Source organism: Taudactylus pleione, unplaced genomic scaffold, assembly GCF_031769625.1.
Source record: "Taudactylus pleione unplaced genomic scaffold, aTauple2 ptg000007l, whole genome shotgun sequence".
NCBI lineage: Eukaryota > Metazoa > Chordata > Amphibia > Anura > Myobatrachidae > Taudactylus > Taudactylus pleione.
In genome coordinates this window covers 19,206,846-19,232,431 of record NW_028284410.1, presented here as the reverse complement: position 1 = coordinate 19,232,431, position 25,586 = coordinate 19,206,846, and the positions used below count along the sequence as shown (strand labels likewise).

The 25,586-nt window shown below is 45.3% G+C and overlaps 1 long non-coding RNA gene across 1 annotated transcript in view; it reads right to left on the bottom strand.

The window, feature by feature from the left end:
- The window catches only part of LOC148542939 (uncharacterized), a 47,407-nt gene extending 22,204 nt beyond the window's left edge, over positions 1 to 25,203 (bottom strand). The window contains exon 1 of the long non-coding RNA XR_015873812.1: positions 25,082 to 25,203. This is a non-coding gene — a long non-coding RNA (uncharacterized LOC148542939). The remainder of the gene's footprint in view (positions 1 to 25,081) is intronic.
- Positions 25,204 to 25,586: the final 383 nt, after the last annotated feature.

The following is a 25,586-nucleotide window of genomic DNA, read 5'->3' as shown; positions in this document are numbered from 1 at the left end:
AGCCTCCCGAAAATCGTATGCCGCTCCCGGCCCTCCGGAAAGGCAGACAAGCCTCCCGGCAGCTGCTGACCAAACCGTTCCACCCCCCCCCCCGCAGTTACACTAGGAACCCCCAGGGGTGGAGCATGGTGCGTTTTTCGCGCTGAATTGCATCATCGTGGCCCGCCCCCTGCTTCACAATGCAGTTAATTTCAGCATTATGAAGAGGGGATGGGGCCACGATGACGCGGTCATACTGCCACGTCCCATGCTCCACCCCCAACGGAGCATCATTGCAGCATCACACCCCCTGCCTGTGGAAGCCTGACATCTCCCTCCCGGAAGGTGGTAACTGAAAGTAGGTAACTATGGAGTATGGAATACCTATTTTGAGACAATTTAACAGTACTTCTATTTAGATGACTCTGGAGGTATCAAATTAAGATTTGCAGTATAGACTGACAGACTTTGGGCCTGATTCAGAGCAGCTCGTAAGCGGCCGCTCGTTCGTTCCGAGCGATGATTGCACAACTGCGCATGCGTACGGATCGTAACACGCATGCGCGAACCAGTCAGTGCGGCCGAAAATCGTTTGTTCGCTAAATAGCGAATGCGTGCTATTTTGAGTGACAAGAGGAGGCGTATGTGGGTGGTAACAGGGGAAGGTGCTTGAAAACGGGGAGTGGAGATCCGAACGCAGGCGTGCTTAAAGGTCAAAACAGGCGTTTTATGGGTGTGCATAATTAATACAGCACCGTCATTGACCACGTCACTGGGTTATTTTATAGTCAGAACTGCTCGCAAGATTGCTGTAGGAAAAACCAACCACAAGAATAGCGAGCAGTTCATACGCTGGTCGATGTACTCGATTAATCTAATAAATAGCGGACATGACGTAGGATGCGAGCGGCCAGGGGGCGTAGTTTTCCAAAAAACGACCACATGTTTGGTTCTCTCGTTCAGACCTAGAGGCGTGAACAGACCGCAAAGAGCGAACGGTTAATTTGAATAGCCACCCCTTTTTTCTGAACGAGCGAGCACAAATAGCGTCCGGCTCTGAATGAGGTCCTTTGTTCCTTTTCTCATTCTTAGTGGTCCAACAGATGCTGGTCACAGCCTTGGGTTAATCACAGCCTTACTGAAAACATCACATTCCTTGAGATTATTCCCATTATAGTTGCGATTAAGCTTTAGGGGGAAATTTTTTGCAATTGTTTCATAATTTTTCTTTATGACAATCAAATTGTACTGGATATGATAAACAATGTTACAGCATCTTCCCATCTGTTATTTCCTTCTAAAGGCATTTAGTTCTTTGTTGTTTGTAGCTTAATTATTTTTATCATGTATCTGGGGAATGGATAAAGCCAGTGTATTACCATCCTTTACCATTGTGTAGCAGTTCTGGGAGATGTTGCATTCAACGCTGGTCTGGAATGTTTAACCACAGTTTGGAACATTTTGTTCCATCTTATTGTATTATGTCAGCTTTTTACAGCTTTTGTTTAAAAAAGTTGTACCTATAATATTAATAATGTACCGTGTGCATGGTATTTTTCTTCTATTGTATTCTATTAATATGAGTAAATACTGTTGCAAAATAAGGTTAAGGAATGCCGTTTCCCGGGTTAAACAGCCGCACTCTGCTTGCAGCAGCCAATCAGTATCACACCAGTCGAGTGCCTTGGTACAAGTATCTGCAATTAGTTTTATTTGTGCAGCAAAATAAACAAATTCATAAAAATGAATCCTAGTCTGCCTGTGTCTAACTAAAAAGATCATCAAGGACCTAGGGCCTGAATCAGACCCGCTCGCGAGCGCACAGCGCTCGCAAGCGGGTCGATGGTGGGCCAGTGTGGACTCGCGGCGTGCGCAAGCCCCGTAGCGAGTGAAAAATCACTCGCTCCGGGGCTTGCAACAAAACGGGGCAGCTGTCGATGTTGATCGACAGCTCGCCCCGTTTTGTAGGCGGGGAGGGGGGGTGGCTGAACAAACGGAGGCGTTCGCAAAGGAACACCTGCCGTTTGTGGGCGGCCCTACTGACATCACGAGTGATGTCAGTAGTGGACTTCCCGCTCTATTAGAGCAGGAAGTCCACTTGGGCTTGCGAGACCTGAGACCACAGGGTCTCCTCGCAAACCCGATGGTCGCAATAATGCCGACCATCTCCTGCCCACTCGCACTAGCTGTCTGTCTCCTCTGTGTCGAGGGCATTGACGCGCATGCGCAGTCATTGCCGGATGGAGCTGGCCTGTGTGAGCCGCGGCGGGAACTATCTACTGGAGCCAGCAGCAGCAGTGCTGCTGCGCTCCGTAATTTTTTTTTTATAAACTACAGGGGTAAGAGCGGGTCCCCCCCCTTCAGCTAAGTGTTCTGGCCCGGGACTCCAGTCCCGGCAGTAGCCCCCTGATGGTGGCCCTAACCCTAGTAGCAGGTAATATTATAACCTTTAGATTGGTACATCCATGTGGAGATAGCAGAGAGACATGTGGTAAAACACAATAGTAAATGGGAGAGGTTGAGTCAGGAGAGGTATATTTGGGTGTCATCACAGTAGGAGGAGGTGCAAAGAACAAACTAGCTCACTAATAGACTAGGGACGGGATGCATCACCAGGAAAAATGCTGTCAAACCACAAAAATGAGGGTTTGACCGCATTTTCCATATGCACCAAGCCCTGGAATGCGATGCACAGCGAGCGCGGCCTTCTGTGCATGCGCAGGAAGATACCGTAGGGGCTTCTGAGTCATAGACCCGATAGTCCATCCATTGCAAAGGGCCGCTCTTACCGACAGAGCGGTCACTGCGGGGATCGTCATGCATACCGGCGTTACAAACGCCAGCATGCATGCGATGACTGGCAGAATGCTTTGCATCGTGAGTGCGATGCATCATGCATCCCACCCTAGGTGTAAAGTTGAGTCAAAAATAGCAACTATTTGAAAACTGAAACTTGTGAACCCTAAAGGATTATGGGAGAGCTGGGAAAATTGTGTCAGATGTTGATAGTTACAATGAAGGAGCGGTTGGACAAGTAGGAAGTGAATCAGGAAAGAACTGTGGAGTGAAAGGTGTGCAGGAAAAGAGGGGGTGATCAATTGTGTATACAGTGGTACAGAGGTCAAGGAGGATGACCCTAGACTTTGATGTAATTGTATCACTTACCACAGTTTAACATATATACTCTATGTGTGTGTATATACAGCATATATACTGTATATATATACAGTATATATATATCTATATATATATATATAGATATATATATTGTATATATTTATTTTGAACTGTTTAACGTATACAGTTTACTAAGTGAAACTGAATGCTCAGACTTGTCAATATCACCAATGAAAGCTTCTCCATGCTTTTCCTATTTAACAAGGATGGCAGTCCTTTTAATGCTTATTCTGTTATTTCCATCTTGGGAAAGAAATGTAAAAAAATAAGTGCTTTATTATTTGAAAAAAATATTTTTCAAAGGGGTTTAAAAGTGGAACTAAAAGTTCCACTGTGCATTCACGATCGATTTATTATAGATAACATAGACCCCCGAGTCTGTAAGTTAAGAAAAATAAATTCCACTATATTACAATTTCTAAGTGACTGTGAAAGTGGCTGTTCTGTGCTTGATCAGCATTATAGAAGACACTGAGATAGTTACCTATAGTTCTGCGCAATTTCTTTATTGTTTTATGTCAAAGATATTTGTCTGTATGTTGAGTTGTAGACATATCAGTACACTTGGCTTGCATCATCATCATCAGTGTGCACTTAGCCTTTATGGTACAAAAGATATGCCTCTTAAACATGAGTATTTCCTCTGCATGGCCCACAGTTATGTTAACATGTCCTCAATGCATACTTACCTACTCTACTGGAAGGTGAAGGAGACTCCCTATTGTTCGGGTTGCCCCCCACACCCCTGGAACAGTGGGTGGATCTCCAGCATCAGCCAACTTCCTATTGAAGTGAGCAGGATGGGGAGATAATACCAAGAATCTCTGGTCCGTATAAATGGGTGGAGCTAAAACGGTGTATATTGCATCATTTTAGTCGCTCCCATTCCTCACTGATCCCTGATTCATCGCATTTTGCCATGATGGGGGTAGGGCTTAATTATATGAGTGTATGGCCCCTCCCTAAGAGGAGCAACAATAAGTAGGCAAATATGCATCACTGAACTCTGCCTACAGTACGTGAGAACATCCCATTACAACTCACTCACAGCTCTTCAGGCGTAGGTGTAGTTACAATTGGCATGCATATAACTCCTGATCACCCTTACTTGGTGCACCCGATATCTGAGCATGTGCAGTGGGGATTCACACAAGATAAGCTCTGCAATTGAGCATACTTTTAGCTATCAGCACCATTCTGTTGTGTTAATAATAGATTTGCAAAAACCTATTTTGTTACATTTATACATGTGTCTCAGGGCCTGATTCAGACCCACTCGCAAGTGGCTGTCCGCTCGCAAGTGGGTCGATGTTGTGCACTGCGCATGCGCACGACGGCGGGAGCTCCGTCGTGCGCATGCGCCAGATGCGACGAGCGAAGGAAAGTCCTTTGCTCGTTGTGTCTGATCAAAGGGGGCGTGCTGTCGATGTTGATTGACAGCACGCCCCCTTTGGTGGGCGTGCCTCCCTGACGGGGGCGTTCCCAAGGGAACGCCTACCGTCAGAAGCCGGCCCACTGACATCACTAGTGATGTCAGTGGGAGTGATTTTGGCTCTGATAGAGCCAAAATCACTCCGGGCCTTGCGGTTGAAAACCTCAACCGCAGGATCCGGCTCGCAGTTTCGATGGTCGCGATGGTCACGACCATTGCGGCCATCAAACTGCACACTCGTATAGGCTGTGGGTGGTGACCCACAGCTATACGAGCGTCCCGGAGGACGCTCCAGAATTATGGAGGGCGGCCCTCATTCAGAGCGTGCGCTCTGCTCAGAGCGTACGGCTCTGAATGAGGGCCTCAGTTTGTTAGCTATAAAACGATTATAATGCTTTAATTGGCAACATTCTTTTGGTGCCACTAGATAATATTATGATGTAGGTAAAGAGGGTGTTACATCTTATGTAACTTGAGGGGTTACTTCTTTAAACATCCTCCCAAGATCAGTGATTTAAACAATCACCCAAGTCTCTGTGAGGGTCTGGAATGAGGATAGGTGACATCCACCTGTTCTGTTTCACAATAGATTAGATGATGGCCAGGCAATTAATGTTCCCCTGTCACATTTGGTTTACATTCACAATCCTGATGTCTTTGTCAAAGATTTTGCATACACAGGTCTGGGATGCAGTAAGTTGACATCACAGTGACATTGGAAGCTCGCTACCAATGTAAATGAAGGCCACGGTGACACGGTTGGAATAAAGAGAATCCATTTATTGTATACAAATAACAGTGCCAAAGGTCTAGTCAAACAGTTACATAAAACACGGGGCCAGTACAGTTCAGAAGTGATACGCTTCCTCAGCATATATTGAAAAAACTGCTGTGACATCTTATTTCACAAGTAACTATGTGACCTGCAATGAAACAGAATCATCTGAATGTCACCTGTTCTCTTCTGGACATCTCTATTAAAGTGCATGTAGAAAATAGTACCATTCATTACAATATCTTCTCTTTGTTTCCTATTGCCGTGTAGTTCTCAATGCAGATTTATTGTGTGTTTAACAAAAGACTGTTTAGAGGCAACCCGGGTCGGTGTGCAAGTCATCTTAATGTCACTAAATAATAAGCATGGTTTTCTTTGAAGAGAGTCACCTGTAGTGTAGGCAGTTCTCTCCCCCATGCCAGCTATTAAGCAGCATGATTCTGAGTTACCAATTACTCTAGTGTATCCACTGCATCCTGAAACAAGGACTTTCCTTAACATACTGCATAATTTTTGGGCATTGTATGTATTTTTGTTACCATGTAATGTAAGCAGATGTATCTGTAAACAGGTACCTTCATAAGAGATAGATGAAAGCTCACAGATATTTAAATGTTTTTAATTTTTTGGGCAGCCACAGAGTGGGTCTGACTCAGAGTCACACACAGGGGCATATTTATTAAATAATATTTGCAGGCTATCCCCCGAGAACATCCATGTTTTGGGGGCACCCACAAATATTAAGCATCCCTGGAAGATAACATGGAGGGACGACATCAGATATCTTTCCTGTCTTCCTTCCATTTCCGTCCACAAAGCAGCGCACATAGGTTTGCCAGTCTCCCGGTATGAGATTATTGCTAAATTCGAGTGAAAATTTATATTTACACTTTGTGAATTTAGCCATTAAAAAATAATCACATATGCATTAAAAATGTGGTTTGTGATAAATATGCCCCTATGATAAAGTGGCCTCAAATGTGATACTTCTTTGACTTGTGGGGTGGAGTGGGCAAAGAGTGTAGGTACTTTGATGTAGGATGGTCCTTTTCTGAAAATACATTTCTGCTGTGCTGAGAGAGAGGCAAGGTCTTCCCTAAGGTTCACAGAGAAAGAGGCAAGGTCTTCCCTAAGGTTCACAGAGAAAGAGGCAAGGTCTTCCCTAAGGTTCACAGAGAAAGAGGCAAGGTCTTCCCTGAGGTTTACAGAGAGAGGGAGAGGCAAAGTCTTCCCTAAGGTTTACAGAGAGAGAGAGGCAAGATCTTCCCTAAGGTTCACAGAGAGAAAGGCAAGGTCCTCCCTAAGGTTTACAGAGAGAGAGAGAGAAGCAAGGTCTTCAATAAGGCTTACAGAGAGAGAGTCAAGATCTTCCCTAAGATTCACAGAGAGAGGCCAGGTCTTCAATAAGGCTTATAGAGTGAGAGAGAGGCAAGGTCTTCCCTAAGGTTCACCGTGAGTGAAAGGCAAGGTCTTCCTTAAGGTTCACAGAGAGAGAGAGGCAAGGTCTTCCCTAAGCTTCACAGAGAGAGAGGCAAGGTCTTCCCTAAGGTTCACTGAGAGAGAGAGGCAAGGTCTTCCCTAAGGTTCACAGAGAGAGACACAGATATGATGCAAAAAAATAACACGGTTTATTCTGCAATCTGGTATAAGGCCTAATACAATCACAATATAATTAATCAAAGTTATATTTTACACTGTACTGTATCAATTAAATGAAAACCTACACAAAAATAGTAAATGTAACAATAATGCAAGAAAAAGTATCTCTAGTATAAATCAATAGAGTACTTGTTGTGGCCATTTGGTGCACAGTAATGGTAATGGCTAGCATAAGTGAATAACACTTAAAGCCCTGCATACTAGCAAGCACAGTTGCAGCGCTGTCTGTAATAAATGTGCAAGGTGGATTCAATGTAAACTCTCCTTTGGTATAGGGCTCTCATTGTATGACTGCAGTTACAGGTATCAGTGTCATTCAATTAATATGTCACTTAGATGCAGATGCATGAAACCTTGTAGAGATATAAAGTACCAACCAAAAATCAGCTCCTGCATTTTTTCAAACACAACCTGTAAAATGACAGCTTTGATACATCAACTCCCCCTTCAGTAGTACAAAATAAACACTGTCAGTGTCTGCTAACTCCACCTCTTTTGGTGACCCCTGGCTAGGATTAGAATTATTGTCTCTGAAATGTAGGTGACTATGTGGAGCTTGGACATGTGTAATGTGACAACTGAGCATTGTATTACATGGACAGCTTTCCCTCTGATTCCAGCCCCAGCAGGATAATCTGCGAGTCTCCAAACTTCTGCTGCTCATCACTTCCCTGTAACGTGTCCTTCCGCCTCTTTCTTTCACTTGGGGGCATGGGGAGCAGGTAATAAGCAGCTCCCAAAGAAACCTAATGGTCTGCTTTTGAGAGCAAAAACAGGAGACTGCAGCAGTCCCCAGTTACATAACTTAGGGGGGTACTTATTAATTGCGGGTACACCCTGAAACACCTGTTATCCCCCAAATAATAATTGATAAATAGGCTCCTAGGGATCTCTCTGAGATTACGTCAGCTGATTCTCACTCAGGATCTCTCAGCCTGAACCCACTGTTTATTCTCTGCTGCTGTTCTCAAGATGTCACCCTCATTCTAGAGCTGTTTTTCCGCCAACCTCAGCTCTGTACAAGATGGCGCCACCACTCCTAATGGTCCCAATGCTCCTCTGGTATTAACTGATACGGAAGCTTCTCCTCAGCCTGCTGAAAGTTACTGACATTCAGCTGTCCTCTTGCCAATTGTCACTTCTTTGCACCCCAGAGGGTGGTGGGGGATGTAGCTTCCTGCAACTGTGCAGCTCCCAGAGAAGAGAAATTTATATTTTTCCACCTGTAATCAGATTTGGCCACATCCATATGACCAAACAACCTCATCCATCCACTAATGAAAGCAGTCATTATGATCTGCAACACACATTTACACCAGCCCTATTCCTGGTGCAGGAGATCATCAGCACACTCACAACACTGCAAACTTATACTACATGTGAATGTCCTGTTGCTGCCCAGTTCCACCCTCTCAACAGCAAGTGAAAATACGACTTAGATCAGGACGGCTTTTAACAAAACACAATATTTAGAGATAGGTGTTAATCCAACTAAAGGGTGCAGGTGCATGTTTACCTGCAGGGAAAGTACGGCCTGCTTCTGCCTGTAGCACATAAACTGGTCAGATTAATTTTTACACTGTCATTTAGAATTGAGTTAGGACAGACTCTCCAAACTCTAAACCTGTCTACACATTTTATATATATGCTCCCCTGCCTCCCCAATTTTGGTATTATTAGAGATTATAAAAAAAAAATATGTCTGGCTGACAAGGGGGTCTATTTACTAAGCAGTGTTAGGAGACAGAGTGAAAAGTGACAAGTCAGTGATAAGGTGCCAGCAGGGCTGGATTAACAATGGGGCGGGTGGAGCTGCAGCTCCAGGCCTCCCCATGATAATAGGCCCACAGGATCCGCTGGAGAGTGGTGCAAGTAAGATGTTACTGGCCGGCGCCGTACCACCTTACTTACTGCCTACTCAAGTGCCTGCTGGACAAGTGTCACTGACTGTCAGTGGCAGGGAATACAGGCCACTTCATCTAGCTGCTACACACAATAGGCGGCAGCCCGTGGTACTGATCCCCTCCTCCTACAGCAGAGCCGCAGCGAATCGCCTGCCCCGAATCCCGATACAGTCCCCACTCTATTGCTGGGGCCAGGCCCCGGCGCAACAGCCAGGCAGCGATGCGGATGACTCAGATGACGTCATTCTGATGCTGCCGTCAATGCCATCTGACAATTATGCAGTGGCGCGGCTGTACTGTACCTGGAGGAGCGGCAGCGCGAAGGAGCACAACAGCGCAGAGAAAGACCGGTAACCGAGGGGGGACGACGACGACAATGTGAGACAGATGGCAGAGGGGAGAGGACATTGCAGGACAAAGGTCTGGAGGGATGGAACAAGAAAGAGGGGAGAGGACAGTGCCAGACAGAGGGCAGGGGGAGGGACAATGCATGACAGAAGGGACAGGACAATGCAAGACAGAGGGCCGAGAGAAGGAGACAATACAAGATATTGGCCCTCATTCAGAGCCGTACGCTCTGAGCAGAGCGCACGCTCTGAATGAGGGCCGGCCTCCATGAAAATGGAGCGTCCTTCTGGACGCTCGTATAGCTGTGGGTCACCACCCACAGGCTATACGAGCGTGCATTTTGATGGCCGCGATGGTCGAGACCATCGCGACCATCGAAATTGTGAGCCGGAGCCTGCGGTTGAGGTTTTCAACCGCAAGCTCCGGAGTGATTTTGGCTCTATCAGAGCCAAAATCACTCCAACTGACATCACTAGTGATGTCAGTGGGCTGGCTTTTGACGGGAGGCGTTCCCGTGGGAACGCCCCCGTCAGGGAGGCACGCCCCCGGCACGCCTACCAAAGGGGGCGTGCTGTCAATCAACATTGACAGCACGCCCCCTTTGATCGGACACAACGAGCGAAGGACTTTACTTCGCTCGTCGCGTCTGGCGCATGCGCACGACGGAGCTCCCTCCGTCGTGCGCATGCTCAGTCCAGAACATCGACCCACTTGCGAGCGGACAGCCGCTCGCGAGTGGGTCTGAATCAGGCCCATAGAGGGTAAGGGTGGGAGAAGTAGGGTTGCCACCCATTCTGTATTATACACAGGCTTGCCATTATAGCCCTTTAATCTGGAAGACCAATGATTTACACAGGTTCTGATTTATACCAGGTGAAATCCAAGCTTGAATTTATCCAGCCACAGAACCTGTGTAATTCATATGTGTCCTGGATTAAAGGGATATTATGGCAAATCCATGCATATTGCTACATGCAGTATCACTGTCACTAAGAGAGTCATGCTGCATGGCCATGCAGCAGCAGCGTGCAGGCAAAGGCTGAGGACAGAGCATCTATGCAGCAGCAGCACAGCAGAATGCAGTAGAGAGAAACAGGGATAAGGAGGCTGGAGAGACACAGGGCAGGAGGCTGCGGAGACACAAACGGTAGGAGACTGGAGAGTCACAGGAGGCTGGAGAGACACAGGGCAAGTGGCTTGAAAGACAGAGAGCAGGAGGCTGGGGAGACAGCGGCAGGAGGCTGGATGGTACACAGGGGGCCAAGTCTTCTTGAACCTCTGCCATATGATAATGACAACGGTTATATTCCTACACAAACAGGCATCTTCCAGACCTTGGGATATCCTACATGAATAATAATTACCAACTGAAGTCACTGCTCACCATATAGATAAGATGTATTTTTATTTAGTACACACTAGACCAGAGTTTTCCAAACTCCTCTATTTTAGTCCAGGTGTTAAGGATATCCATGCTTGAGCACAAGTGGCTTAATATCTTCCTCAGTCAATTTGATTTAACCATCTGGAATTAAGCATGGATATCCTTAAAACCTGGACTGTTATGGAGTTTGGTAAACTGTTTTATAGACTTTTTACCACTCCTGGGGTTTTTGAAGGGACCCGGCCGGGGCTTTGGCCAGTTGCTGAGGGGGACATTGTCTGTAGCACGCAGTGTCCCCAGCACAATGTAGGCCATACATATGGGGAGACAGACAGCACAATGTAGGACATACATATGGGGAGACAGACAGCACAATGCAGGACACACATATGGGAAGAAAGACAGCACAATGCAGGACACACATATGGGGACAGCACAATGCAGGACACACATATGGGGAGACAGAGGCCCTGATTCAGAGCCGGATGCTGTGACAGAGCGCTCGCTCTGAATGAGGGTGTCTTATTTTTTTATGGAGTGGCCTCCTGGCCGCTCGCATTGCTGTGGGTTACCACCCACAGCTAATGCGAGCGGCCAGGATGATGGTCGCGATGGTCAAGACCATCGTGACCATCGGGCTTGCGACGAGACCCTTGTGGTAGGGTATCGTGGCCGCAAGCCCCAGAGGGCTTTTGGCTCAAACAGAGCTGAAAGCTCTCCCACTGACATCACTTGTGATGTCAGTGGGGCCACCCCAGATGGTAGGCGTTTTCATGGGAACGCCTCCATCTGGGCTGCTACCCCCCCGGCCCGCCCACCAAAGGGGGCGTGCTGTCACTCAACATCGACAGCACGCCCCTTTTGGTGCGAGACCCGTAGCGACGGATTGCCCGTCGCTATCCGGGTCTTGCGCATGCGCACGATGGAGCAGGCTTCGTCGTGCGCATGCGCTCTGGGCTACCATCGACCCGGTTGCGACCAGGTCTGAATCAGGCCCAGACAGCACAATGCAGGACATACATATGGGGAGACAGACAGCACAATGCAGGACATACATATGGGAAGAAAGACAGCACAATGCAGGACACACATATGGGGAGACAGACAGCACAATGCAGGACACACATATGGGGAGACAGACATACATATGGGAAGAAAGACAGCACAATGCAGGACACACATATGGGGAGACAGACAGCACAATGCAGGACACAGATATGGGGAAACAGACAGCACAATGCAGGACACACATATGGGGTGAAAGACAGCACAATGCAGGACATACATATGGGGAGACAGGCAGCACAATGCAGGACACACATATGGGGAGACAGACAACATAATGCAGGACACACATATGGGGAGACAGACAGCACAATGCAGGACACACATATGGGGAGACAGACAGCACAATGCAGGACACACATATGGGGAGACAGACAGCACAATGCATGACATATATACAGTGCAACTGGAAAGTATTCACAACGCTTCACTTTTTCCACATTTTGTTATGTAACAGCCTTATTCCAAAATGGAATACATTTATTTTTTTGTCCTCAAAATTCTACACACAATACCCCATAATGACAATGTGTAAAAAGTTTTATTGCGATCTTTGCAAATTTAATTAAAAAAAAAAAAACACTAAGAAACCACATGTGCATAAGTATTTACGGCCTTTGCCATGAAGGTCAAAATTGAGCTCAGGTGCACCCTGTTTCCCCTAATCATCCTTAAGATGTTCCTACAGCTTAATTGGAGCCCACCTGTGGTAAATTCAGTTGATTGGACATGACTTTGAAAGGCATACACCTGTCTATATAAAGGTCCCACACTTGACAGTGCATGTCAGAGCACAAACCAAGCATGAAGTCCAAGGAATTGTTTGTAGACCTCCGAAATAGGATTGTCTCGAGGCACAAATCTGGGGAAGGGTACAGAAAATATCGGCTTCTTTGAAGGTCCCAATGAGCACAGTGGCCTCCATCATCCATAAATGGAAGAAGTTCAGAACCACCAGGACTCTTCCTTAATAAAATGTGCAAAAATCTCAAAAAAACTTTTTACACGTTGTCATTATGGGGTATTGTTTGTAAAATTTTGAGGACAAAAATTAATTTATTCCATTTTGGAATAAGGCTGTAACATAACAAAATGTGGAAAAGGTGAAGCGTTGTGAATACTTTCCGGATACACTGTATGGGGAGAAAGACAGCACAGTGCCGGACATTGGGATGGGACAGAGGGCCTGATTCAGAGCCGGACGCTCTGACTAGAGAGCTCACTCTGAATCAGGGCCCTCCTACTTAAAAATGGAGCGGCCTCTTGGACGCTCGCATAGCTGTGGGTGACCACCCACAGCTTATGCGAGCATCCATGATGATGGTCGCGATGGTCTAGACCATCGCGACCATCGGGCTTGCGACGAGACCCTGCGGATAGCAAGCCCTGGAGTGATTTTGGCTCTATCAGAGCCAAAATCACTCCCAGTGACATCACTAGTGATGTCAGTGGGGCCGGACCCAGACAGTAGGCGTTCCCATGCGGACGCCTCCGTCTGGCAGCCAAGCCCCCGGCACGCCCACCAAAGGGGGCGTGCTGTCACTCACCATCGACAGCACGCCCCCTTTGGTGCGAGACCCGGAGCGACAGCTTGGCTGTCACCATCCGGGTCTCACGCATGGGCATGACGGAGCTCCCTCCGTCGTGCGCATGCGCATTTGGGTACCATCGACCCGCTTGCAAGCGTCCTGCGCTCGCGAGCGGGTCTGAATGAGACCCAGAGAGCACAATCAAGATTGCGAATTCAGTCGATAATATCACACTACAATCTGCATTACAAATGCGGATTGTAGTAAATAGAGCCCTGTGGGAGAAATCCAAATCGTACAGAAGAAACTTACGGACATATGAGAAAAGCAAACAAAGGCCCTCATTCAGAGCCGCACGCTCTGAATGAGGGCCGGCCTCCATGAAAATGGAGCGTCCTTCTGGACGCTCGTATAGCTGTGGGTCACCACCCACAGGCTATACGAGCGTGCATTTTGATGGCCGCGATGGTCGAGACCATCGCGACCATCGAAATTGCGAGCCGGAGCCTGCGGCTGAGGTTTTCAACCGCAAGCTCCGGAGTGATTTTGGCTCTATCAGAGCCAAAATCACTCCCACTGACATCACTAGTGATGTCAGTGGGCCGGCTTTTGACGGGAGGCGTTCCCGTGGGAACGCCCCCGTCAGGGAGCCACGCCCCCGGCACGCCTACCAAAGGGGGCATGCTGTCAATCAACATTGACAGCACGCCCCCTTTGATCGGACACAACGGGCGAAGGACTTTCCTTCGCTCGTCGCGTCTGGCGCATGCGCACGACGGAGCTCCCTCCGTCGTGCGCATGCTCAGTCCAGAACATCGACCCACTTGCGAGCGGACAGCCGCTCGCGAGTGGGTCTGAATCAGGCCCATAGAGGGTAAGGGTGGGAGAAGTAGGGTTGCCACCCATTCTGTATTATACACAGGCTTGCCATTATAGCCCTTTAATCTGGAAGACCAATGATTTACACAGGTTCTGATTTATACCAGGTGAAATCCAAGCTTGAATTTATCCAGCCACAGAACCTGTGTAATTCATATGTGTCCTGGATTAAAGGGATATTATGGCAAATCTATGCATATTGCTACATGCAGTATCACTGTCACTAAGAGAGTCATGCTGCATGGCGATGCAGCAGCAGCGTGCAGGCAAAGGCTGAGGACAGAGCATCTATGCAGCAGCAGCACAGCATTACCCTACCCCCCATGGATGGATGGATGGATCCCCGGCTGCCATAAAGGTGGGATTTGAAGGCTTGGGTGGCAGGAGTCTGGTGGCAGAATGCAGTAGAGTGAAACAGGGATAAGGAGGCTGGAGAGACACAGGGCAGGAGGCTGCGGAGACACAAACGGTAGGAGACTGGAGAGTCACAGGAGGCTGGAGAGACACAGGGCAAGTGGCTTGAAAGACAGAGAGCAGGAGGCTGGGGAGACAGGGGCAGGAGGCTGGATGGGACACAGGGGGCCAAGTCTTCTTGAACCTCTGCCATATGATAATGACAACAGTTATATTCCTACACAAACAGGCATCTTCCAGACCTTGGGATATCCTACATGAATAATAATTACCAACTGAAGTCACTGCTCACCATATAGGTAAGATGTATTTTTATTTAGTACACACTAGACCAGAGTTTTCCAAACTCCTCTATTTTAGTCCAGGTGTTAAGGATATCCATGCTTGAGCACAAGTGGCTTAATATCTTCCTCAGTCAATTTGATTTAACCATCTGGAATTAAGCATGGATATCCTTAAAACCTGGACTGTTATGGAGTTTGGTAAACTGTTTTATAGACTTTTTACCACTCCTGGGGTTTTTGAAGGGACCCGGCCGGGGCTTTGGCCAGTTGCTGAGGGGGACATTGTCTGTAGCACGCAGTGTCCCCAGCACAATGTAGGCCATACATATGGGGAGACAGACAGCACAATGTAGGACATACATATGGGGAGACAGACAGCACAATGCAGGACACACATATGGGAAGAAAGACAGCACAATGCAGGACACACATATGGGGACAGCACAATGCAGGACACACATATGGGGAGACAGAGGCCCTGATTCAGAGCCGGATGCTGTGACAGAGCGCTCGCTCTGAATGAGGGTGTCTTATTTTTTTATGGAGTGGCCTCCTGGCCGCTCGCATTGCTGTGGGTTACCACCCACAGCTAATGCGAGCGGCCAGGATGATGGTCGCGATGGTCAAGACCATCGTGACCATCGGGCTTGCGACGAGACCCTTGTGGTAGGGTATCGTGGCCGCAAGCCCCAGAGGGCTTTTGGCTCAAACAGAGCTGAAAGCTCTCCCACTGACATCACTTGTGATGTCAGTGGGGCCACCCCAGATGGTAGGCGTTTTCATGGGAACGCCTCCATCTGGGCTGCTACCCCCCCCGGCCCGCCCACCAAAGGGGGCGTGCTGTCACTCAACATCGACAGCACGCCCCCTTTGGTGCGAGACCCGGAGCGACGGATTGCCCGTCGCTATCCGGGTCTCGCGCATGATGGAGCAGGCTTCGTCGTGCGCATGCGCTCTGGGCTACCATCGACCCGGTTGCGACCGGGTCTGAATCAGGCCCAGACAGCACAATGCAGGACATACATATGGGGAGACAGACAGCACAATGCAGGACATACATATGGGAAGAAAGACAGCACAATGCAGGACACACATATGGGGAGACAGACAGCAGAATGCAGGACACACATACGGGGAGACAGACATACATATGGGAAGAAAGACAGCACAATGCAGGACACACATATGGGGAGACAGACAGCACAATGCAGGACACACATATGGGGAGAAAGACAGCACAATGCAGGACATACATATGGGGAGACAGGCAGCACAATGCAGGACACACATATGGGGAGACAGAGAACATAATGCAGGACACACATATGGGGAGACAGACAGCACAATGCAGGACACACATATGGGAAGAAAGACAGCACAATGCAGGACACACATATGGGGAGACAGACAGCACAATGCAGGACACACATATGGGAAGAAAGACAGCACAATGCAGGACACACATATGGGAAGAAAGACAGCACAATGCAGGACACACATATGGGGAGACAGACAGCACAATGCAGGACACACATATGGGGAGACAGACAGCACAATGCAGGACACACATATGGGGAGACAGACAGCACAATGCATGACATATATACAGTGCAACTGGAAAGTATTCACAACGCTTCACTTTTTCCACATTTTGTTATGTAACAGCCTTATTCCAAAATGGAATACATTTATTTTTTTGTCCTCAAAATTCTACACACAATACCCCATAATGACAATGTGTAAAAAGTTTTATTGCGATCTTTGCAAATTTAATAAAAAAAACAAAACACTAAGAAACCACATGTGCATAAGTATTTACGGCCTTTGCCATGAAGGTCAAAATTGAGCTCAGGTGCACCCTGTTTCCCCTAATCATCCTTAAGATGTTCCTACAGCTTAATTGGAGCCCACCTGTGGTAAATTCAGTTGATTGGACATGACTTTGAAAGGCATACACCTGTCTATATAAAGGTCCCACACTTGACAGTGCATGTCAGAGCACAAACCAAGCATGAAGTCCAAGGAATTGTTTGTAGACCTCCGAAATAGGATTGTCTCGAGGCACAAATCTGGGGAAAGGTACAGAAAATATCGGCTGCTTTGAAGGTCCCAATGAGCACAGTGGCCTCCATCATCCATAAATGGAAGAAGTTCAGAACCACCAGGACTCTTCCTTAATAAAATGTGCAAAAATCTCAAAAAAACTTTTTACACGTTGTCATTATGGGGTATTGTTTGTAAAATTTTGAGGACAAAAATTAATTTATTCCATTTTGGAATAAGGCTGTAACATAACAAAATGTGGAAAAGGTGAAGCGTTGTGAATACTTTCCGGATACACTGTATGGGGAGAAAGACAGCACAATGCCGGACATTGGGATGGGACAGAGGGCCTGATTCAGAGCCGGACGCTCTGACTAGAGAGCTCACTCTGAATCAGGGCCCTCCTACTTAAAAATGCACCCACAGCTTATGCGAGCATCCATGATGATGGTCGCGATGGTCTAGACCATCGCGACCATCGGGCTTGCGACGAGACCCTGCGGATAGCAAGCCCTGGAGTGATTTTGGCTCTATCAGAGCCAAAATCACTCCCAGTGACATCACTAGTGATGTCAGTGGGGCCGGACCCAGACAGTAGGCGTTCCCATGCGGACGCCTCCGTCTGGCAGCCAAGCCCCCGGCACGCCCACCAAAGGGGGCGTGCTGTCACTCACCATCGACAGTACGCCCCCTTTGGTGCGAGACCCGGAGCGACAGCTTGGCTGTCGCCATCCGGGTCTCACGCATGGGCATGACGGAGCTCCCTCCGTCGTGCGCATGCGTATTTGGGTACCATCGACCCGCTTGCGAGCGTCCTGCGCTCGCGAGCGGGTCTGAATGAGACCCAGAGAGCACAATCAAGATTGCGAATTCAGTCGATAATATCACACTACAATCTGCATTACAAATGCGGATTGTAGTAAATAGAGCCCTGTGGGAGAAATCCAAATCGTACTGAAGAAACTTACGGACATATGAGAAAAGCAAACAAAGGCCTTCATTCAGAGCCGTACGCTCTGAGCAGAGCGCACGCTCTGAATGAGGGCCGGCCTCCATGAAAATGGAGCGTCCTTCTGGACGCTCGTATTGCTGTGGGTCACCACCCACAGGCTATACGAGCGTGCATTTTGATGGCCACGATGGTCGAGACCATCGCGACCATCGAAATTGCGAGCCGGAGCCTGCGGTTGAGGTTTTCAACCGCAAGCTCCGGAGTGATTTTGGCTCTATCAGAGCCAAAATCACTCCCACTGACATCACTTTTGACGGGAGGCGTTCCCGTGGGAACGCCCCCTTCAGGGAGGCACGCCCCCGGCACGCCTACCAAAGGAGGCGTGCTGTCAATCAACATTGACAGCACGCCCCCTTTGATCGGACACAACGAGCGAAGGACTTTCCTTCGCTCGTCGCGTCTGGCGCATGCGCACGACGGAGCTCCCTCCGTCGTGCGCATGCTCAGTCCAGAACATCGACCCACTTGCGAGCGGACAGCCGCTCGCGAGTGGGTCTGAATCAGGCCCAAAGTCCACACCGATCACTCCATCAGGAAAAATATCAAACCTAGGGCCTGATTCAGAGTTGGGAATAGAGAGAGATATCTCTCTCAACTGATCATCTTGGTGAAACCATGCTGTACTGCAGATGGGGCAGATTTAAAATGTGCAGAGAGAATTAGATTTGGGAGGGAGGTGTCCAAACTGACATCTAAAGTGCAGTGTAATAATAAAGCTGTGCAGTATTTGTGAGCTACATGTAAAAGCAGCCAGTATTTACACTACATGCAAAAAAATTTATGTATTTACACCCCTTGCATTGCAACATGGTTTGCCCAGGTACACAGTTAAGTGCTATCGCTCTCTCTATTCCCAGCTCTGAATCAGGCCCATAGTGTCCAGTCATTGCAAGGAAGCAAAGCTATTAGTGTTTAGATTTAAGTCAAAACGGGATGCGGTCAGAATGCCGTCCGCTGGGATTCTGGCGGTCAGAATGCAGACGCCGGAATTCCGACCGCCAGAATCCCAAAGGTAAGTACTGGGGATAGGGGGAGGGTTAAGGTAAGGGGTTAGGCACTAGGGGGAGGGTTACGGTTAGGCTGTGGGAGGGGAGGAGGTTAGGTTTAGGCACTAGGGGGAGGTTAGTTTTAGGCACCGGGGAGGGAGTGGTAGGGTTAGGGGTGAGGCTTACTTACCTGGGTGCATCAGCATTCTAACCTGGTCGGGATGCTAGTGTCGGCATACTGACCGCCGGAATCCCGAGCGTCAGCATCCTGTACCCAACCCGTGAATGCATTCTTATCCTGAAAGAATACAATTCTGCACTACTGAGCAAAAGTTTGTATTGAAATTTAAGCAATTAAAGTTCAGTCAATAACCTCAAATGGTACAGCAGGTAAGCGGTAAACTGCTATAGGTTAAAAAAAGTTTTAGATTAGAAAAAACTAAAATGTAAATGTAAGAGTAAGAGTAAGTAAATTATAGTTTTTCAAGGTTAAGAATTTACAGCTGTTCTGCAGCAATGAAAAAGAGGCTTGTCTTGGCCATGAAGCACCACCAGTGGACTACTGAAGACTGAAAGGGCTAATTAAAATTTTAAAACTTTGGTCCATCATTCAGGATTTTTGTATGCAATTAAGCAGGCAAACGGATGGTTTTAAAGTGTGTGGTTTATTTACTAAGCTGCTTCCTGATGTGTTTTAGCCCAAAATGTAATAGGGCAATGCTTTTAATAGTAAAATACCCCAAGTTTTGCTGTTAAAAGCATTGTCTTTTTACATTTCAGGCTTAAACATGCCAGGAAGTAGCGGGTTTTACCAACAGTGGCTTAGCAAATAAACCCCTGTGACATCAACTATCAGACATGGAGGAGGAACCTTGATGGTTTGGGGCTCTCTTGCTGGATCCCTAGTCTTGACTTGAATAGAATGACTGGCACCCAAGGGCTACCATGGCATTTTGCAGCACCATGCAATACCCTCTGGTCTAGGCCTAGTTGATCAAGGGTTCCTCCTGCAGCAAGATAATGACACAAAACATACTTTCATGCCATGTGTCACAACAACCTTGGAAGAAAAGAACAAGACGATAAGCTCCAAATCATGGAATGGCTAGCACAGTCTCCAGGCTTAAACCTTATTAAGCTGATTTGGGATGAGCTGGACAGAAGGGTGAAAACAAAGCAATCAACAAGTGCAACACATTTGTGGGAACTTCTGCAACAACTGAATTTTGATTTTCATTGTAGAAAGAATTCCACAAATGTGTTCATTGGTTAGATCTGCAAAATGTGACTACTTTGATGAGTCAAAAATTCTAATTTAATTTCTTTAAAAAAATATTTCTATGATTTTTTTTTTTATCCCAATTGTATAAATATAGTGTGTTCTAAATGGAAAGATGGATAAGCACACATATGAAACTATACTGATTATCCACCTAGAGTAAAGGTGCTCCCAATAGGGAACCACATTTCAGATTTTAGTACTAGCTACATAATATATGATTAAATAAGTCTATCTAACAATTTTTCTTTTCCATATTACTTTTCCCTGATGTCTTTCAAAATTCCCTTAAACATATCTATATCATATTTTATTGTGTATTAAGAGCGTACAATATGCCTGATACACATAAATTATTAATTTAATCTCAACAGTGGGCTCTATAACTAGATTCCCTAGTGAGATTTTCATATTTTTGTTCTACACTGTCTTCATATGACCTTTCATATCCACAAAAAAGAGGGCAGGTGGAGAGTGCAAAACTGAAAAACAATGCCTATATCAGGATCAGTAAATATATGGAAGCAAACTAATGTGTATGTTTCATTTAAAGTAATGTTTTTTTTAATACCAAAAATTGGATATTATAGATAATAACATTAAACTAATAGTATTAATATGCATACGGTTTAGGACTGATAGGCAAACCTACTCTATGTAACTCTATAGACAGACATCAAGTTGAGTTTGGTATTGTTTATGACAAATAAAATCTGCAGTCCTCTCAGCCCATACCACCCATGTGGTAAAATGTCCCAAGCACGCAGCATGTAAACCATTAATGGGTCTATGTACTATGCCTCGGAGAGAGATAAAGTGGAGGGAGATAAAGTACCAACCAATCAGCCCCTAACTGTCACTTTACAGGCTGTGTTTGAAAAATGACAGTTAGGAGCTGATTAGTTGGTACTTTATCTCTTTCCACTTTATCTCTCTCCAAGGCTTAGTACATAGACCCCTAAGTCTCCTAAGCACCAACTGAATAATTGCAATAGATGTAACCAAAGCTGTGCAACAGCGTGGAGAATCCCCAGTACTGTATGCCAAACATGGTGCTGTGTAAATTGTTGCCTTGCAGGCAATAAAGGCCTAGGTTGATATTATAATGTGAAGATATCCAATCAGAACTCATCTTACAAATATGTTAATATTAAGCATAATGAAGTTACAGGCATTGTTTAACTCCATTGTATATATATAATCTGTCTGCATAATGATACATATTTTTCCAATATGATCTCATAGAAACACTGCACAAACAGTGTGACTTTAGAAACAAGCAATTGTCTTCCGTAGTAATTGAAAATTTGCTGTGAGCACTCACTGATGGGACTCTCATAGTTAATATTCCATTAACAAGACTATTACAACCAGTGGAAAGAGCTATCGTTTAATCAGAGGAGCACAATCCACTCATAAGTAAGTTTTAACAGCTGAATAAGCAGATCTATTGATTTATGTGCATAAAAGTAAAATTTATTAGCAACACCTTAATTTTGATAGTGTTAAAAGTCATTAAGCCATTACCAAACCCTTTAAAAGCTACCGACTAGAGTAATACGTTCTATTAACAGGCAAAATAGCGCTTTATAGCAGGTACCTAAGGTTATACGCTCAGTAAAAGTGCTGTTTTTGTCCATTAACAGAGAGAAAGCCTTTCCACTAGGGCATCTTCAGTCCCATCCCGGAGAATAAAATGAGGTGGATTTGTTTAAATGGCTGATTAGACCTTTTTAAGAGGCTATATAATGATGTCTGTTGAGGGAATTTTTGGAAGCAATCAAGGAGGTGACACAGTGAGTTCTTTCTTACTGTAAAAAGAAGCTATCAAGAATAAAATAACTGTTCTTCCACATATCATGTGGTGCAAAGTGACAATGAAGGAGAAGTGTTCACATCCTCTGAAGTTCTTAAAATGGGTTACTAAGAGCATGTATGACGTAGCTGAGAACCACTTGTTTAAATTGAAGTCTTTTAGGTATATTTCACCATGATAAAAGTCCCATATTGGACTCAGCTGGGCTGTTTCATCCATGCATGTTACATGTAAAGCTCTGCCTTTGTAATAATGCAGTTCAGAATGAAGTGTAGATACCAAGATCTACCTGTTTACCATAATGTGCCATAGGTAGTGGATGTTAGAGCATTGTTTTGCCAATCTCATTACATTTCTGATAATGAATAATTATGTAAATAAAACAAACACTAAAGGTGCATACACACACAACGATTTTTTACATGATTATCGTTAAACGATATCGTTTAACGATAATCGTTTGAAAAAATTGTTCACTTTCTGAGTCAAACGATGAACGATTTTTGTTCATGCGCGTTCACGTTTGTAGTTTGTAGTTCAGTCAGACTTGTCAACTCAACGATTTTCATTAAGTTAATATGCAAAAATCGTTTGTAGTTCATAAAAATCGTTCATTACATTAAAATGAACATAGTAAATGAACAACTTTAGTAAACGATTTTAGTTCATTTTTTCAAGGGAGAAAATCGTTTACTAAAATCGTTCTTTAACTAAATCGTTGTGTGTGTATGCAGCTTTACAAGTTACAACATGCTTACTGTGGTTCCCAAACTTTTTTGAATCACAGCGCAATAGAATATCAGCATTGTTTTCACGGCACACTTAAGCTAAAAGTTTTTTAATTGAGAAATTCAGGAAAAAAATGTAGTAAAGTAATAAAGTGAAGTAAATTGTGCCAACCTGTCATCCTTAGGCTCAGTTTTGTGGTGTGGACAGGTTTGCGCTTCTGTTTGTCCACATATTTACATTACATTGACCATAAATAATTTGATTTGGTGCTGGACCACCAACCTGAGGCACCCCTGCAAGTGTCCCAAGGCACCCCAGGGTGCCACGGCACACAGTTTGGGAACCAGAGAGTTAAATGATATTTCCAGTGTCATGGTTACTATGCTATTGTTACTGTAAAAAAACAGTGAAAGAGGTTAATGTTGTAATTCGTGGTGAAAGACGTGAGTGCCTGATCGCAGTGGAAGCACTTGTAAAACTGGTGCACACACACAAGTGCTAAAGGCCAACTACCCACTGGTGTTAAATAGCATGATGAAGTGAATGTTCATTTACTCGATTCCCCTATTCTCATTCCGATTCTCCGATGATCATCAAAATCCAACATGTTAGAAATCTACAATTTGCTAATTTCGATCATTATTGGGTCGGAATCGGCAGATTGGGGATTTCCAATATGTTTGATTTTGCCGATCGTTAGATAGATGTATGGGCCCCTTAAAAGCTGGTTATTTATCTTATGTTAAAAATCCAATTGTACTTCACATTTGGGGGTATATTACTACAAACAGACAAGTGGTGATGTTGCCCATAGCAACCAATCAGATTCTGTGTATCATTTTCTAGAATGCAATAGAGAAATGATAGATAGAATATGATTGATTGCTAAGGGCAACATCACAACTTGTCTGTTTTAGAAGCTTTAGTAAATCTACCCCTCAGTATTACAAACATTTTATTTTAAGATGGTAATCAGCATAAAAAAAGTTTAAAAAAACTATTCTAAACTTAGTGAGGATTTTCCATGGGAGGTTAATATTGCCATAGGAAAAGTTTATAAGCTCCATCCAAAATAAATCCCGGCCATACATTTTTCTTGTTATTTGTGTCACACACTGGTAGGAATGTCATCCTATATGTACACCACGTGCATTTCTACAGTAACTGGGAAGAACCTGCAAAGCTCTGGGATCGCTAGTATGATCATTTATTTATTTACTGGCCTCAGATCTGAATTATGCCTCATCTGAGACAAAGGCCCAAATTTATCAACGAGTGATATTCTTCTTTTCACTCGTTACTAATCTTTAATGGTGCAAACACATGACAGTTAGGAGCTGATTGGTTGGAGTACAATTTAAGATAAGTAATGAGTGATAACAAGAATATCACTTGTTGATAAATCTGGGCCTCAGTGCTCAGTTTGTAAGCTTGTCACTTCTACCCATGGTTTGTGTAGACTGTGCAACACATTTTTATGGCACATGTGTTTGAATTAATGCACCATGTATACTAAAGATTTAGGAGACCCAGATATCATCTTCAAAATCACCCTTTTAGTTTAGCCCAGCTAATTGGTCTTTGACCTCTGGATGACAAGTGCTCCTACTGCAATCAGGCACTCACTTTTCCTCCCTCTTCAGATTGATATCACTTGTGACTACCCCCAAGCCTCTTTCTTTGTAGGACTGACTAAAGGCCCCCATACAATCAGAAAACCACAATTGAACAATTTGAAGATTTGTTGCTCAATTTGAGGATTTCCCAATCTAGCAAATCTGCGCCCATACATTACAGATCTTTTTCAGTGATTTGCAGATCGATTTCGGCAAAAACAGATCTGCCAGTCTTGAAAGGCCCATCCTTTTACTAGTAACGGTCTGCAAATCTGCTGATTGTTACCATACATAAGCAATCTACAGCCCCAATTGTTCTGTGAAATCCAACATATTGGACAACCTGATTTACCAATTCCAATCACTTTTTGGTTGCAATCTGCGATCAGTGAACCCCATACTGTACATTGCAGATTTTTAACACAATCATCTTCAAAACGCAATATTGCTGATGTATGGGGGCCTTAGAGCCCTAAAGAAAGCTGGAACAAAAGTTGCCATGAATAATGTTTACCCCAGCTTTTGCTAGTACTTACTAGTCAGACTATTCACATTTCAACACCACTGATGTTATGGGGTACTTGCAATTGGGGCTGAAGTGAGCCTTTTTGAGCCAACCACCATCCTTCTTACATTAAACTGCTGTGTGCCACCCAGTAAGCCTAATGATTTCAAGTAAAATAATATAGATGCAGGCAGTCTATCTGCTGAACTGGCCACATGCCCTTATGTCCAAAGAAATAGGTCTATTATTTACAGTGTATCCCTTACCTGGGGCATTCCTGGGGAAGAAGCTACAGCACCCATGCTTCCCAAAGTCTGCAGTAAGTGGCTAATGGGGCCCAAATTAATTTCATACTGCTGCAATCACTAACTCCCAAGTGAGAGCAGGATATCTGTGCAAGCCAGAACTGTCTGTGAAGCCAAGGTGTGAAATGCTGCGAAGATGAGCCTGAACAAAGCATCTGCTATTTATTATTTTATTATTAACATTTTAATAGGCTTATCTTTTACATTTTCTATGGTTTGCAGCCCTTTACTACCAACTTCACTACCACTTTCTTATCAGACTTATATGTCACCTGTCCAGTCAATGCTTATGTAATAGCAAAATTGCAACTACATAATGCTGTAAATGCTCTAGGCTGCATAGCTGTGACTCTAACTTATCCTCCTGCTCCCGTTTTTTTTACAATTATTTAATTTTTAACTTTTGCAACCACCTAATGTTTTGTAGTGCTTGTAGATTATCTACCTTACTTGCTATAACAAATGA